Source organism: Marmota marmota, unplaced genomic scaffold (genome assembly GCF_001458135.2).
Source record: "Marmota marmota marmota unplaced genomic scaffold, marMar, whole genome shotgun sequence".
In the NCBI taxonomy this organism is placed as follows: domain Eukaryota; kingdom Metazoa; phylum Chordata; class Mammalia; order Rodentia; family Sciuridae; genus Marmota; species Marmota marmota.
This window is the reverse complement of record NW_025999998.1, coordinates 3,072,410-3,087,026: the sequence shown is the minus strand read 5'-3', so window position 1 is coordinate 3,087,026 and position 14,617 is coordinate 3,072,410.

Here is a 14,617-nt window from a genome sequence, read left to right as displayed (position 1 = left end):
GGGGAGGGGGGATAGTAGAGGATAGGAAAGGCAGCAGAACACAACAGACACTAGTATGGCAATATGTAAATCAATGGATGTGTAACTGATGTAATTCTGCAATCTGTATATGGGGTAAAAATGGGAGTTCATAACCCACTTGAATCAAAGTGTGAAATATGATATATCAAGAACTATATAATGTTTTGAACAGCCAACAATAAAAAATTAAAAAATAAAAATTAAAAAATAAAATCTGATAGTTGTTAATATGCCGTTGGCTATAGCAAGCCACGTGGTCAATCCCAAAGTCAATGTGGAAAAGGATTGCCAAAGAAAGTCCAAAGTTTGATTCATCGGCCACCACCGGTATAATGATCTGATAATGCTACTCATGAGAAGCAAGTATCTGCATTTCCCATAAAATGTAATTTACAGAAAGGTAGCTTCACATGCTACCTTCAGAGGAAAAAAAACTAAACACAAATAGGTACACAGTAGAGGCAAAGTTTGTAAACCATTACAAGAAGAAATTTTGAGAAAAGAAAACTTGGCTATATTTAATGGACTAATTGAAATTGTCCTCAGGTAATGGGGTGGGTATTTATAAGTCCTTGCTTTTCCACAAAAGGAGCAAGGAAGACAAACTGAAGTTTGGAAATGCTGAGTTAAAAGGTGCTCTTTTTTTTTTAAAGAGAGAGAATTTTTTAATATTTATTTTTTTAGTTTTCGGCGGACACAACATCTTTGTTTGTATGTGGTGCTGAGGATCGAACCCGGGCCGCACGCATGCCAGGCAAGCGCGCTACCGCTTGAGCCACATCCCCAGCCCCAAAAGGTGCTCTTTTGACATGAAATATGCTCTGTGGGCAACTCTGCATTCAGCAAATCACCTATGAGACTCTCCTAGATAAGTGAGTTGGCAGAGCCAGAGGTGAATTCCATCACAGAGAGTGGAGATGGGAGGGTTAGGGAGGATTCTGTGTTGGTGTTTGGTAGGAAATTAAGCATATAGAAAGATATTCCTCTTACCAAGTGTGGAGGTGCATGCCTGTAATCCTAGTGGCTCAGGTGGCTGAGGCAGGAGGATTGCAAGTTCAAAGCCAGCCTCAGCAACTTAGCAAGGCCCTAAGCAGCTTAGTGAGAGACCCTCTCTCTAAATAAAAGTATAACAAGGGCTGGGGATGTGGCTCAGTGATTAAGCACCCCTGGAGTTCAAGCCCCAGTACCAAAAAGAAAAAAGAAAACAAAAAAGAAGGAATTTTATCTTCCAGAAATTTTCTGTGACTTCCACTGACTTGATCTCATTGTTTGATCTTTATCTTTTTGAAACCAGGTTTAGCACTCATTGTGTTTCTGAGGGAATTGAAAAGAAGCCATGATTTAGAATAATTGCAATAACTCCCTTTTCTCTAGGAATATTACCTTTCTTTTAGGTAATTTTCATGGGGAAATGGCATGGGAATAGGTGGACTTTGCAGTCAGAAGACTTACAGATGGGTCTTGATTTTACAGCTCACTCTCTTGAAATGCATTTTAAAGATGTGTGTTTTCCAATTGAATTACATATCATAGCCATCAGGAACACTGTGGTGATCATACAGAATGCTTTGCAGATTGGGAAGTAATCATTTGTTTTAAAAATGTTCTCTTTACTGCCAAAAGCAAGTGGTAAAAGAGAGTGAAAGATTGATTTATTGATCTATTCTGTTGGGTGGAAGCAAAATAACAATTCCTCTACTTTGAGGTCTTTTGGAGAAAGTTGAGAAATGATTTGTATCTGAAAGCATCTCAGTGAATCAATCTCTTCATAACTTCAGAAGTTTATAAACAAGGTGGCTAGTCCATAATCTGGATAATCAGAACAAAGGAGCAATTTAGACAAAAATGACCAGCCCGTTTTTACCCAGGTACACTGCTCCTCCCCATGTACCTGGCCCCCAGGGTCATTTTCCTGAAGCTCACATTATCGGAAATGTTCTATGGTAACACCTTAAGTAGGCAACATTAAATCTCACTTGGTATTAACATTGATTCTAGCCTCCAGGGATTACTTCATCTTAAGAAAGGTTTTTAATATTTGCTTGAGTTGTATAACCACATGTATCTGAGAAAGTTACAATTAATTTCCACATAGGCTGCATCAGCACTAAGTCAGTGAATAAAATAAAGGCCTTTTTTTTTAATTGAAAAGAAAAAGTCACCTTCATTTCTACAAGCCAAGTTGATTAGCATGAGGTTTCACAGGGTGGGTGAGTCAGAGGCAACTCACAAAGTCAAGCTCATCCCCTGAGCAGTCACAGAGGTTATGCCAGCCATAAAAATCACCAGGCATTTGTGCATTACCTTAATGAATGTGTGGATCAGGTGAATCTTCAAACCCCAATAGGTGACAAGTTACAAATTAAGTGTGCTGCCTTTGGCCTCCTAATGGAGAACTGGATTCCTGTGAGCAGGTACTAGCTGAGCCTAATGTCTGATCATGATCATGTGATAGTGAAGTTTGGCCCAGGAAAATCAGACCAGCCTCCTGGTAAGCATGTCCCTTTCCTCTTTACTACATTCTTTCTGAACTAAAACCCTACAATTTCTCACGTTTGTACTTGGGAGGGAGGCCTCTATAATTTGTTACTATCTTATATTAGCTCTTGGTCTTTAGGATAACACGATGCCCACTAGTTATGACATTAGAAGCCCTTCTCAGATGGTTTGAATTTCTTGTTCCCACTTTTCTAACTACTTTACTTGCTCCTCTTTCTTTCTAGAGAGATAAGGACTCAGCTCCATGGTATTCCATCCATACTTTTACTCCTGCAGTTTCCTATGCCCAGAATACTTACTTATCGTTTCTCCACTTGAAATCATTGTATTCATCAAAAGATACAGCATTGCAACTTCATGAATCTCTTCATCTTCTAACAGGTGGAACTAATCCCTTCTATTCCAGTAACATTTTCAAATATACTTTCAACTCTCTCTCCACTTCCTAAAATGATGTAAGGTGGTAGCTCAAAGATGTAGAACCAGGGTATAGGACCCAAAAGTCATATCCTAAATTAAGAACTTGGGAAAATGAAACAAAATCCAGAATATTAAAGTGAGATGTTTAAATTTTATGTGTTTACTTGGCTAGGCTATGGTGTCCAGTTTGGTCAAATATTAGTCTAAATGTTGTTGTGGAGGTGTTTTATAGTCGTGATTAGCACCTATAATCAATTGACTTTAAGCAAAGATTCCCTCAATAATGCAGGTGCACCTCATCCAATCAATTGAAAGCCTTCAGGGAAGAAATTGATTACCAGGAGGGGAAAGAATTCTGTTTCAAGACAACAGTAGCATAGAACTTAGCATTTTCAGCTTTCCTGGCTGCTCTACAAATTTCAGATTCAAGACTTCATAATCAACTCTGGCCTGAGTTTTCGGCCTGCCCATCACCCTACACATTTCAAACTTGCCAGCATCCTTAATTACATGATCCAATCCCCCAAATAAATCCCTTCATTTATAAAGAGAGTTTATAAAACACACACATTCTCTTGGTTCTCTTTCTCTGAAGAATCCTGACTGATACACAAATAGAAGAAAAGTAGAAGCTGAGATATGAGCCTCTAAGTAGGGATAAGAAACTGGAAGTTAAGAAATGGTAGAGAATGTGGCCAGTAGAAACGTAAAACTCCCAGCAGGGAAATGTAAGCACTTTCTGGGGGTCTTTATATAGCCAAGGTTTGTAAATCAACTTAGAAACTCCTGGGATACTGTAGACAATTGCTGAGTGAGTAAAGGAAGCATTCATGAATGAATTGATCAGTCCTTGCCTCCTGTTCACAACAACTTGATAGTTATAAATACCAGGAGTTGGGATTCCTGGAACAATTTTGACTACTGGACAAATGAAGCACCCACCAGGCTAACTGTTCTTTAATTCTTTCACAGTCGTGATTTGAACCGTGAAGTGACAAAATCATGTCAGGGTAATAGAGTTTACTTTCAGAAGTGTCATGTTAGGCAGGGTAGCTTTCTCAGCTCAAGGATGATGCTGGCAGGAAGACAAGGGCTGCCCACTGGTGCCAGCTTCTTTAGCTTCCTATAGAAACCACCCTGGAAATTATCAAGAGCCTGGGGCTCCTCTTCACCACACATCCTTCTAGTACCATCTGCTCACTGGGCTAAGGATCAATTATCTCCACAGAGGAGATATTGTTGCCAGTCCTCAAAGCAAGGACCCTGCATGCTAGGCCAGCCATGGACAACATCCCAGAAGCTTGGTTTTAGCCTTTGGACATCATTTACTCTCCATCAAAGGGTTTTGCTTTTTTTCTACCAGGTATGTGTGGAATGCATACCTCAAAGGAAGTGGCAGACCACACTGTGGCTTCTAAAAAGTTGGGCACAGTCATAAATGGCAGGGTTCTGTTGACTACCAGGTACCTATCATCAGGGGAGCTAGAGGAATCCAATTTCTCTTCTACCATCTTTTGTTGCCAACTGTGGCTTTCACATTATAATTTGTTCTTTAAATTCCACAAACATTTATTGAGCACCGACTGTGTTAAAGGTATAATTGAGGGAAGAATCACATGGAGAATCTTTTTGTGGCTAATAGATATACCTGTTATATGATGCAAAGTTAAGGTAACAAAGAGATACACATTAATCCATAAGAATTTAGAGGGACAAACAGTCAAAATCAGATGAGAAATTGTAACCAAAACCAATATGAATCAGAATAAAATTCCAAGAAATATTTTTTTTAGGAAATGCTGTAATCAAGCTGTGGTATGCACTCTCTCCCTTGGGAGTTTTATATTTAACAATATTTTCCAAGCTATATGCCTTGGAGCATTATCCCTTCATAAGAGATTTATAATAGTTCCAAGGGTATATAGATTCAGAGGTCAAATAAATTTGAGATTAAGAAAAACCATATACTTAATTCTTCCTTTTCTCTCACCAAGAGATTCACAATCAATTTTAAGCATCTCCGCATTTTTAAAAAAGACGTTAAGGAGTAACCTATTAATATGCTAAAAGTTCTAAGGTGTCTAGCAGAAAGGAGTTTCAATTAGGAAATATTTAAATGGAAACTCAAGATGACTTCATGATGGCCTCTAAGATGAACCTTAGGGGACAGAAAGAATTGTTGCCCTCTGGGTAGAGTCTCCTCTCCTTGTCATGCTGTGGGTCCCCATACTTCTTTTTCAGAAATGATATTGCCTCTGCATCTTTCCTCATCATTTATTTAGGAGGAGAGCCTAGGAGGATCCCCTTTCCCCCTCCACCCCAACATCACACAGCTGAGGTTTCCATGAAATGATTCTGAAGTTCCTGGGATTAATACCTATGAATTTCGATACTGACTCTGTCAGTTATGTTCCCTAGGAGTAACATCTCAGTTTTGTTTAATAAGAATTTGACCCATACTGAAGAATGGTGTGTTTTCTTCTGATGGAATTCCTAAAGGGGGAAATTAATATGTGGAGTTTTCATAGCTTTGTCAGATTCATTGGGAGATGAATGAGATGTCAGTAGTGTTCTTGAGGATAAAACCACAAAGGAGATTGCAAGCACTCTGAGAGGCTGAAGTTCACCTGAGTTGAAAGTTGAGAAAAGGAGAGAAAATCTAGCTCAGCTATTGGAATTCAAGCCTTGGATTGTATTTCTTTTTTGTGTTTTGTTTTGTTTTAATTAGTTACACATGACAGTATGATGACCTTGACATATCATACATGTGAATCAGATGGGATATAATTTCTCATTTTTCTGAGTGTACAGGTTGCAGAATCATATTGGTCATGTAGTCACATATATACACACAGTAACAATAATGTCTGTTTCATTCTACTACTCTTCCTATACCCCCAACTGGATTGTATTTCTTATGGGAAGTAAAAAGGGGAAAGGGGAGGGGAAGAAAGTGGAGAAGGGAAGGAAGTGAAGGAGATAAAGATTGGCTTCCTCATTTGCCTTTCTATCCCAAGGGTGGACAATTTTTATAACCTTATTCTGAGAGGTCCCTCTTCTGTGTACCTTTCTTTCTGCATACCTTTACTCTGATACACACACTCTTCTCACTTATAGTCCAGCTTTAACCTGAACTTCTAGAAAATTCCCTTATTTAAAAAATACATCATTTTTTTTCAAATCAATCTCTACTCTTTGCATTTAAACAGGAGCTGCCCTTTCATCACAAAGCCTTAATGCTAAAGGACAGTGCCTGTCCTATCCAATTTTTTAAGTAGCCAAAAAATATTAAAATGCTCTTAGTTTTTTTAAAAAAACCGATTTAATAACTCTTATTTCCAGTTTGATTTAGTTCCAACCAGTACCCCAGCACCCACAGAGACCCCTTCCAACCTATACCATCTTCTAACCTCTTTCTAGATTCCTGAAGCACTTTGTAACACCCCAAAGATGATAATGGAGAGGACTTGATTTGCTCCTTGCTCTTATCTCTTCTTGGGTGTTGATGTCCTGGTAAAACCAGTTTTCCACCTAGGAATGTCCAGTGCTTGCTCCAGAGGTGGTGACTGGACTGATTGGAGGTGTTCATTCAGCACTCGCTCAATTGGCAATCTTTAGTAAATTGCCCCCATAGTCCTCTTCTGTCCCTGTCTTGAGTAGTATATTCATGTGATCTGATGTAGAGTCTTCCCTGGGCAATATGCAAGGAAATCCCTAAGCAGGCACTCAGGCTCCTTCTCAACAAAATCCTTTTCTCCTGAGTACAATGGACTTTAAGTACCTTGTTAATAGGAAGAACGTATGTCCGTAGGCCCATCTCATGCCAAGATACACCTGTCACCATCTCCTTTGTTCTCTGTAATCACCAAGGCAATGATATGGGGCATAGAGGCTGACTTCATTTTAAAAACAAACAAAAACACTTCATATATTTCATAAGAGAAGCAAGGCACCAATCTCTCTGCTCTAGAAGCACCCACATTTCTTGGATACTCTCTTTGTAATTTCTTCTAGTGGTATAGAAAAAAACTGGTGGCAAGACACATTCCTGTATGACCACTTCCTCAGTTAGTCCTCTGGGATTAAAAGAAAAGAAAAAAAAATGTTCTCTTTTTCGTATTTCTTAGTAAGTCATGTCCAACTCATACCTCGTTGGTGCTTTTGAACTTACAATGTTAGAATGTGGCTTATTAATGTCTGTATTGCAATGATACGTCTTAGTTGACCCGCCAAGTGGGCAGGGGTCTGCAGTTACAGTGATTCAGAATTGGCATAGCAGCACATACTTTGAAATATTATTTTTGTTTATAATATTTGTATATCCTTATGGCATACATTGTGGTAATTTGATACATGTATACAATGTATAATAATAAAAAAAAGTCAAACATTTCCATTTCTTCAAACGTTAATCATCTTTATGTATTGGAAATTCCATACTCTTCTAATCATTTTGGAGTGTATCATAGATTGGTTTAATCAACTGTTACCCTATTGTTCTGTAGCAAAACCCAAATTAATTCTTCCTTTCTGACTGTTTTGGCTCCCTTTATTGATTTACTCTCTGCCTGACTCCCCTCTGCCCTTCCCAATCACTATTCCATCCATTCCATTCTTCTATAAGATCAACAACTTAGTTTTCACAAATGAGGGAGAATATATGATATTTGTCTTTCTGTTGCTGTCTTATTTTACTTAATATAATGACCTCCAGTTCCATTTATGTTGCTACAAATGACAGGATTTTATTCTCTTTTTGGGGGGATGGGTACTGGGGATTAAACTCAGGGGCACTTGACCACTGAGCCAAATCCCCAGCTATATTTTATATTTTATTTAGAGACATGGTTTCACTGAGTTGCTTACCTTCTTGCTTTTCCTGAGGCTGGCTTTGAACTCACAATCCTCCTGCCTCAGCCTCCTGAGCCATTGGGACTACAGGCATATGCCACCAGGCCCAGCGATTTCATTCTTTTTTTATAGATGACTAATATTTCAGTGTGTACCATTTTCTTCATCCGTTCATCCCACTGATGGGCATCTAGTTGATTCCATATTTCAGATTATGAATATTGCTACAATAAACGTGGGAGTACACATATATTTGGGGCATAATGATTTCATCTCCTTTAGATATATAGACCCATTAGTAAAATTATTGAATAATATAGTAGTTCTACTTTTAGTTTTTTGAGGAATCTCCATACTGTTTTCCACAATGACTGTATAAGCTCCTTACAGAAGAGTTTTCCTTTCCCCACCTCCTTGCTAGCATTTGTTCTTATTAATGATGATGTTGTTTTTGATGATAGACTTTTTGAGGTGAGATGATATCTCTTTGTGGTTTTTATTTGCATTTCCCTGATGAATAGTGATATTGAGCATCTTTTCATAAACCTGTTAGACATTTATATGTCTTTTGAGAAGTATCTACTTAGTTCTTTAGCCCATTTTTAATTAGATTATTTTGATTTTTATGTGTGTTCAGCTTTTTAATATTGTACATGTTCATGTAATTCAGGGTGATATTTCCACACATGCATACAGCATGCATTGGTTATATACAGCTACTTTTCCTCCATACTTGTGGATTTTTTTAAAAGAGAGAGAGACAGAGACAGAGAGAGACAGAGAGAGAGAGAATTTTAATATTTATTTATTTATTTATTTTAGTTTTCGGCAGACACAACATCTTTGTTTGCATGTGGTACTGAGGATCGAGCCCGGGCCACACGCATGCCAGGCGAGTGTGCTACCGCTTGAGCCACATCTCCAGCCCTTGTGGATTAAAAAAAAAAAAAAAAAAACCTTCCCAGTCTCAAGTAATCACTATTCTACTTTAAGTTTGACTTTTGAGTTTCCTCATATGAGAAGAACATGTGTTACTTGTTTGTGTCTGGCTTATTTAATATGAAGCCCTTCAGTTCCACCAATTTTGCTACAACAATAGGATTTCATCTGTATGGCTTAGTAATACCCCTTTGTGTATATGCCATATTTTCTTTTACCATTCATCTGCTGATGGTCATCTAGCCTGATTCCATATCTTAGCTATTATGAATAGTGACACAAGAATCATGGGCATCCTGATACTTCTTTTGTATACAGACTTAATTTTCTTTGGATATATACTCAGGAATGGGGTAGCTATAACATATGGAAGTTCTATTTTTAGTTTCTTGAGGAACCTTCATACTGTTTTCTATAGTTTACATTCCCACTAGCAGTGTATAAGAGTGTACCTTTCTCCATATCCTCAAAAGGATTATCTTTTGTCTTTGCAGGTCTTAAATTTAGGTTTCTGATCTATTTTGAGCTGATTTTTGTAGATATAGAGAGACCAGGGTCAAGTTTCAATCTTCTGCATGTGGGTGTCCAACACCATTGGTTGAAGAGGTTGTCCTTTCTCTTATATATGTTTTTGGCACTTTTGTCAATTATCAGGTGGCTGTAGAGGTGTGGGATTATTTCTGGGTTCTCTATTCTGTTCCATTGGTCTGTGTCTGTTTTTATGCTGATATAATGCTGTTTTGGTTACTATGGCTCTGTAATATGTTTTGAAATTTGATGTTGCAACGCCTCCGACTTTGCTATTTCAGCTCAGGGTCTTTCATATTTCCATATGAATTTTATGATTGATTTTTCTAGTTCTGTGAATGACAATGGTATTTTGATGATGATTGCTTGAATATGTAGAGTATTGTGGGTAGTATGGAGATTTTAGTATTAATTTTTCATATCCATGAGCATATGAGGAATCTTTTAGTATGTTCTTCAATTTCTTTCCTTAGTGTTCTGTATTTTCATGGAAGAGTCCTTAAGCTTCTTTGGTTGATTCATTTTTTGTATGGTTATTGAGTGGGATTGTTTCACCCTTTCTCAGAAAATGTATTATTGTTGTATAGAAAAGCTACTGATTTATGTTGATTTTATATCCTACTACTTTACTGATTTTTTTTTCAGTTCTAGTAGTCTTTTGCTAGAATCTTTTGTTTTTTTTTCTATGTATAGAATCATATATCTGTAAGCAAGGATAATTTGACTTCCTCCTTTCCTATTTTCTATTTTTAAATTTCTTTCTCTTGCATAATTGTTCTGCCTAAAACTTCTAGTACTATCTTGAACAACAGTAGTTAAAGTGGATACTCTTGTCTTGTTCATCTTAGTGGAAATACTTTGTTTACCCTGTTCAATATGATGCCTCCTATGTGTTATATGTAGCCTTTGTTGTGTTGACATATGATCCTTCTCTAGTTAATTCAGAGATTTTTATCATGGGGGGATGTTGAATTTTGTCAGATGCTTTTTTTGTATGTCTATTAAGATGATCATATGATTTTGACCCTTCATTCTATTAACATGATATATTACGTTCATTGATTCATGTGTTGAATCATCCTTGTGTCCCTTGAATGAAAGCAACTTGATTGTGGTGTATAATCTATTTGATGTGCTGTTGAATTTGGGTTGCTAATATTTTGTTGAGAGTTTTTATGTCTATTTTCATCAGTGATATTAGTCTATAGTTTGTGTGTGTGTGTGTGTTATGTGTGTGTGTGTGTGTCTTTGTTAGGTTTGTTAACAGGGGGTAATTATGGCCTCGTAGAATGAGTATAGAAGGGATACCTCTGTTTCCATTCTGTTGACTAATTTGAGAAATATTAATGTTAGTACCTTAAAAGTTTGGTAAAACACAGCAGTGAAACCTTCCAGTCCTGCGCTTTTCTTTGCTGGGAGGCCTTTTGTAACTAATTCAATCTCATTACTTGTTACTGGTCTATTAATATCTTCTTAGCTTAATATGGGTAAGTCATATGTGTCCAGAATTTGTCCATTCATTCCAGGTTTTTCTTTTTGGGGCATATACTTCTTAATGATCTATTAAATTCCTGAGGTATCAATTGTAATGTTTCCTTTTAATTTCTAATTTTGTTTGTTTGTTTATTTGTTTTGGTCTAGCTGGAAGCTTGTCAATTTGTGTGTTTTTTTTTACCTTTTTCAAGAATTAGCTATTGATCTTTTGTGATTTTCAGACTCCATGTATTCATATAATTTCTAAAGTTTATATTCAAAAGGCTTCTAATTTAATTCCATTGTGATCAAAAAAGACTCTGTACAAGATTTCAATTTTTAAAAATTTGCTAAGAATTTGTGGCCAAATATTTGCTCTATTCTAGAGAATGTTCCATGCAGTGATGAATGTGTATTTTACAGCTGTTGAATGCAATGTCCTGCAAATGTCTTATAAGTCCATTTGATCTATCACTCTGATGTCACTCTGATGTTTATTTTGATTATTTTTGTCTGGATGATGTACCCATTGATGAGAGATGGGAGTTGAAATCCCCCACTCTTATTGAGAGCTCCCTTTAGGTCTAATTAGTGTTTATTTTATAAAATTGGGTGATCTGACATTAGGTGCAGACCTATTTAAAATCATTACATATTCTTGAGGAATTATCCCTTGATCGCTATATAATAAACTTCATTCTCTCTTCTTATTGCTTCTGTCTTTTTTTAATTTGTTTTACTTAGTTATACATGACAGTACAATGATCTTGACATATACAATTCAATCAGATGGGATATAATTTTAAAATCTATTTTTGTCAGATATGAGTATAGCTAATTCAGCTCACTTTAGGATTACACTTGCTTGGAATTTCATTTTTCATTTTTTCATTTTCGGTAAAACTTTTTACTGGTGAAGAGTTTCTTATAGGTAACGTTGATAGGTCTTAAGTTTTGGGTTTGGAGTTTTTTGGGTTTTTTTAATCCATTCAGCCAATCTGTATTTTTTAAGAGACACACACTCACACACACATACACACACACACAGAGAGAGAGAGAGAGAGAGAGAATTTTTTTTTAATATTTATTTTTTAGTTTTCGGCGGACACAACATCTTTGTTTGTATGTGGTGCTGAGGATCGAACCCGGGCTGCATGCATGCCAGGCGAGCGCGCTACCGCTTGAGCCACATCCCCAGCCCCCAAATCTGTGATTTATACTTTCACATGCTGTAATTATAACAGTAACTTTATTCCCCTTCTGGATATAGGACTCCTTGAAGCTGTTTTTGTCAGGCTGGTCTGATGGTTAGGAATTCCTTCAGTTTTTATTTACCATGGAAGCTCTTCCCCCTACCCCTTCATTTTTGAAGGAAAGACTTGCTGGGTGTAATAATCTTGGTTGGTAGTTATTTTTCTTTCAGGACTGGAAATATATCATTCTAGGCCTTCATTCTAGGCCTTTATAATTTCTGCTGAGAAATCCTGTTTAGTGTAATAGGGTTATACTTAAATATAAGATAGTATTTTTTTTTTCTTGAAGATTTTGCATTCTTTCTTTGTCCTGTATTTTTGACAGTTTGACTATAATATGTCATAGTGAGAACATTTTCTGGTCATTTCTATCTGGAGTTCCATAAGCCTCCTGTATACAGTTTTCCATATCTTTTCAAAGATAAGAGAGGTTTTCTGCTATTTTATTGAGATTTTTTTATGCTCTTAATTTTTTTATGCTCTTAACTTTTATTCCCCCCACTCCTACTTTTAGTCTGAACAAAATGTCCTCCAAAAGTTTATGCATTGAAAATATGGTCCTCAATCCAGCAAGGTTCAGAGATGGGGCTTTTGAGCAATGACTGGATCATGAGAGCTCAGACCTCATCAGTGGATTAATCCATTTGATCAGTGGATTAACCCACTTGGTGGACTGATAAATGAATTCAGCAAATTTGCAGGAAACAAACATAATAAGCTGAATTTTATACCCCAACAAAGAACTTTCTGGAAAAGAAATTTAGAAAGCAATTCCATTTACAATAGATACAAATGAGAAGCTATTTAGTAATAAATTTAACAAAAGAAGTGAAAGATCTCTACAGTGAAAATTATAACAGACTGCATTAGCTTTTCCTTCTTGTGGCCTACTGAAAGGGTGAAGGACTATTGGGAGGTGAGACCTAGTTGGAGGAAGAAGGAGGTCACTGAAAGTGCGCCCTGGAAAGGTTTATCTTGTCCCTGGCATGACTCTCCTCCCTCTCCACCTCCCCCTCTCTCCACCCCTTTTCCCAGCAGCCATAATCTTACCTCTATCACACCCTTCTGCCATAAAGCTTTGCCTCATCTCAAAGAAATGGAGCCAGCTGACCATGGACTCAAACCTTTGAAACTATGATCCAAAATAAATCTTTCCTCCTCTAAGTTGTTCTTGTCAGGTGTTTTGGCCACAGAAATGAAGAGCTAGCTAAGTGTGTTATAATTTTCACTGTAGAGATCTTTCATTTCCTTGGTTCAATTTATTACTAAATATTTTATATTAAATGGCTATTGCAAATGGGATTGCTTTCTAAATTTCTTTTTTCAGAAAGTTCATTATTGGTGCACAAAATTTTACTTTTTATGTTGGATATTTCTGCAACTTTACTAATTTTATTTATCAATTCTAATAGCGTTTTGATATAGTTTTAGAGTTTTCTATGTGTAAAATGATGTCATCCACAAAAGTGGATGAATTTAACTTCTTCCTTTCCAATTTGGATGCCCTTTATTTTTTTCTCTTGCTTAATTGCTCTTTATAAGACTTTCAGTGCTATGTTAAATAAGAGTGGTGAAAGTGTATATCCTTGTCTTGTTCCCAATCTTAGAGGAACACTTTCTTCTTTTCCTCATTTAGCATGACATTAGTCATGGGTTTTTCATATATATCCTTTATTATTTTAAGATATGTTTCATCTATAACTAATTTTTAGGACTTTTATAATGAAAGAATATTAATTCTTACCAAAACTTGCTTCTGCATTTATCAAAATGATCACATGGGATTTTTTCCCTTTGTTTTATTGAAGCATTGCATCATGTTTATTGATTTGCATGTGATATGGGCCAGGGTATATGGGCAATGACCAAATGGACTCCATTTTACCCTGAGACTCCGTATCATGTAAGAAATGCTTCTCCCGTGGGAAAGCCCCACATCTGTACCCATTAATAGTTATCTAGAATAACATACTTGGCAACTCAAAACAGCAATTCTTAAACAATGTAAAATTTTTCTCTTTGTTTTCCATTTTTCTTGGGCAATGTATCTTGTCAGAGATTGATTGTCTAGACATTAGTAACCATTTTCTAACTTGTACTGAACTGGGGTCATTTTGAACCACTTCCCTTTGCTTGCTTGCTGCTATGCCAACCTGGAAAGTCCCATGGGAAATACCAACGTACCCATTGCATTCTCTCACTAACTGCCCAGTTCAGCTTCTGTACCTGCTTGCTTGCAGCTATGTCAACGCAGATGTAGTTTTTGCCTTTAAATATCCTAAAATGCTCAGGCTCGGGGCTGTTCCTTGCAGAGACAGTTATGGGTCCCATGGGGAGCAGTCGCTGGCTGGCCCGCTAAATAAAGACACTTCAATTTGGACAAAACTGGAATTAGGTGTGTTTTCTGAGTGACCTGCCCCACAACACATATTTTAAACTATTCCTGTTTCCTCAGGATTAGCCCGCTTGACCACCGTATATGATCTTTCGATGTGCTACTGAATTTTGTTGCTAATATTTTATTGAGAATGTGTACATCTATGTTTATCAGACATATGTGTCTACAGTTTTATTTCTTCCTTCCTTTTTCTTGCATGCTTGCGTGTTTGTCCCTATCAGGTTTTGGTATCAGG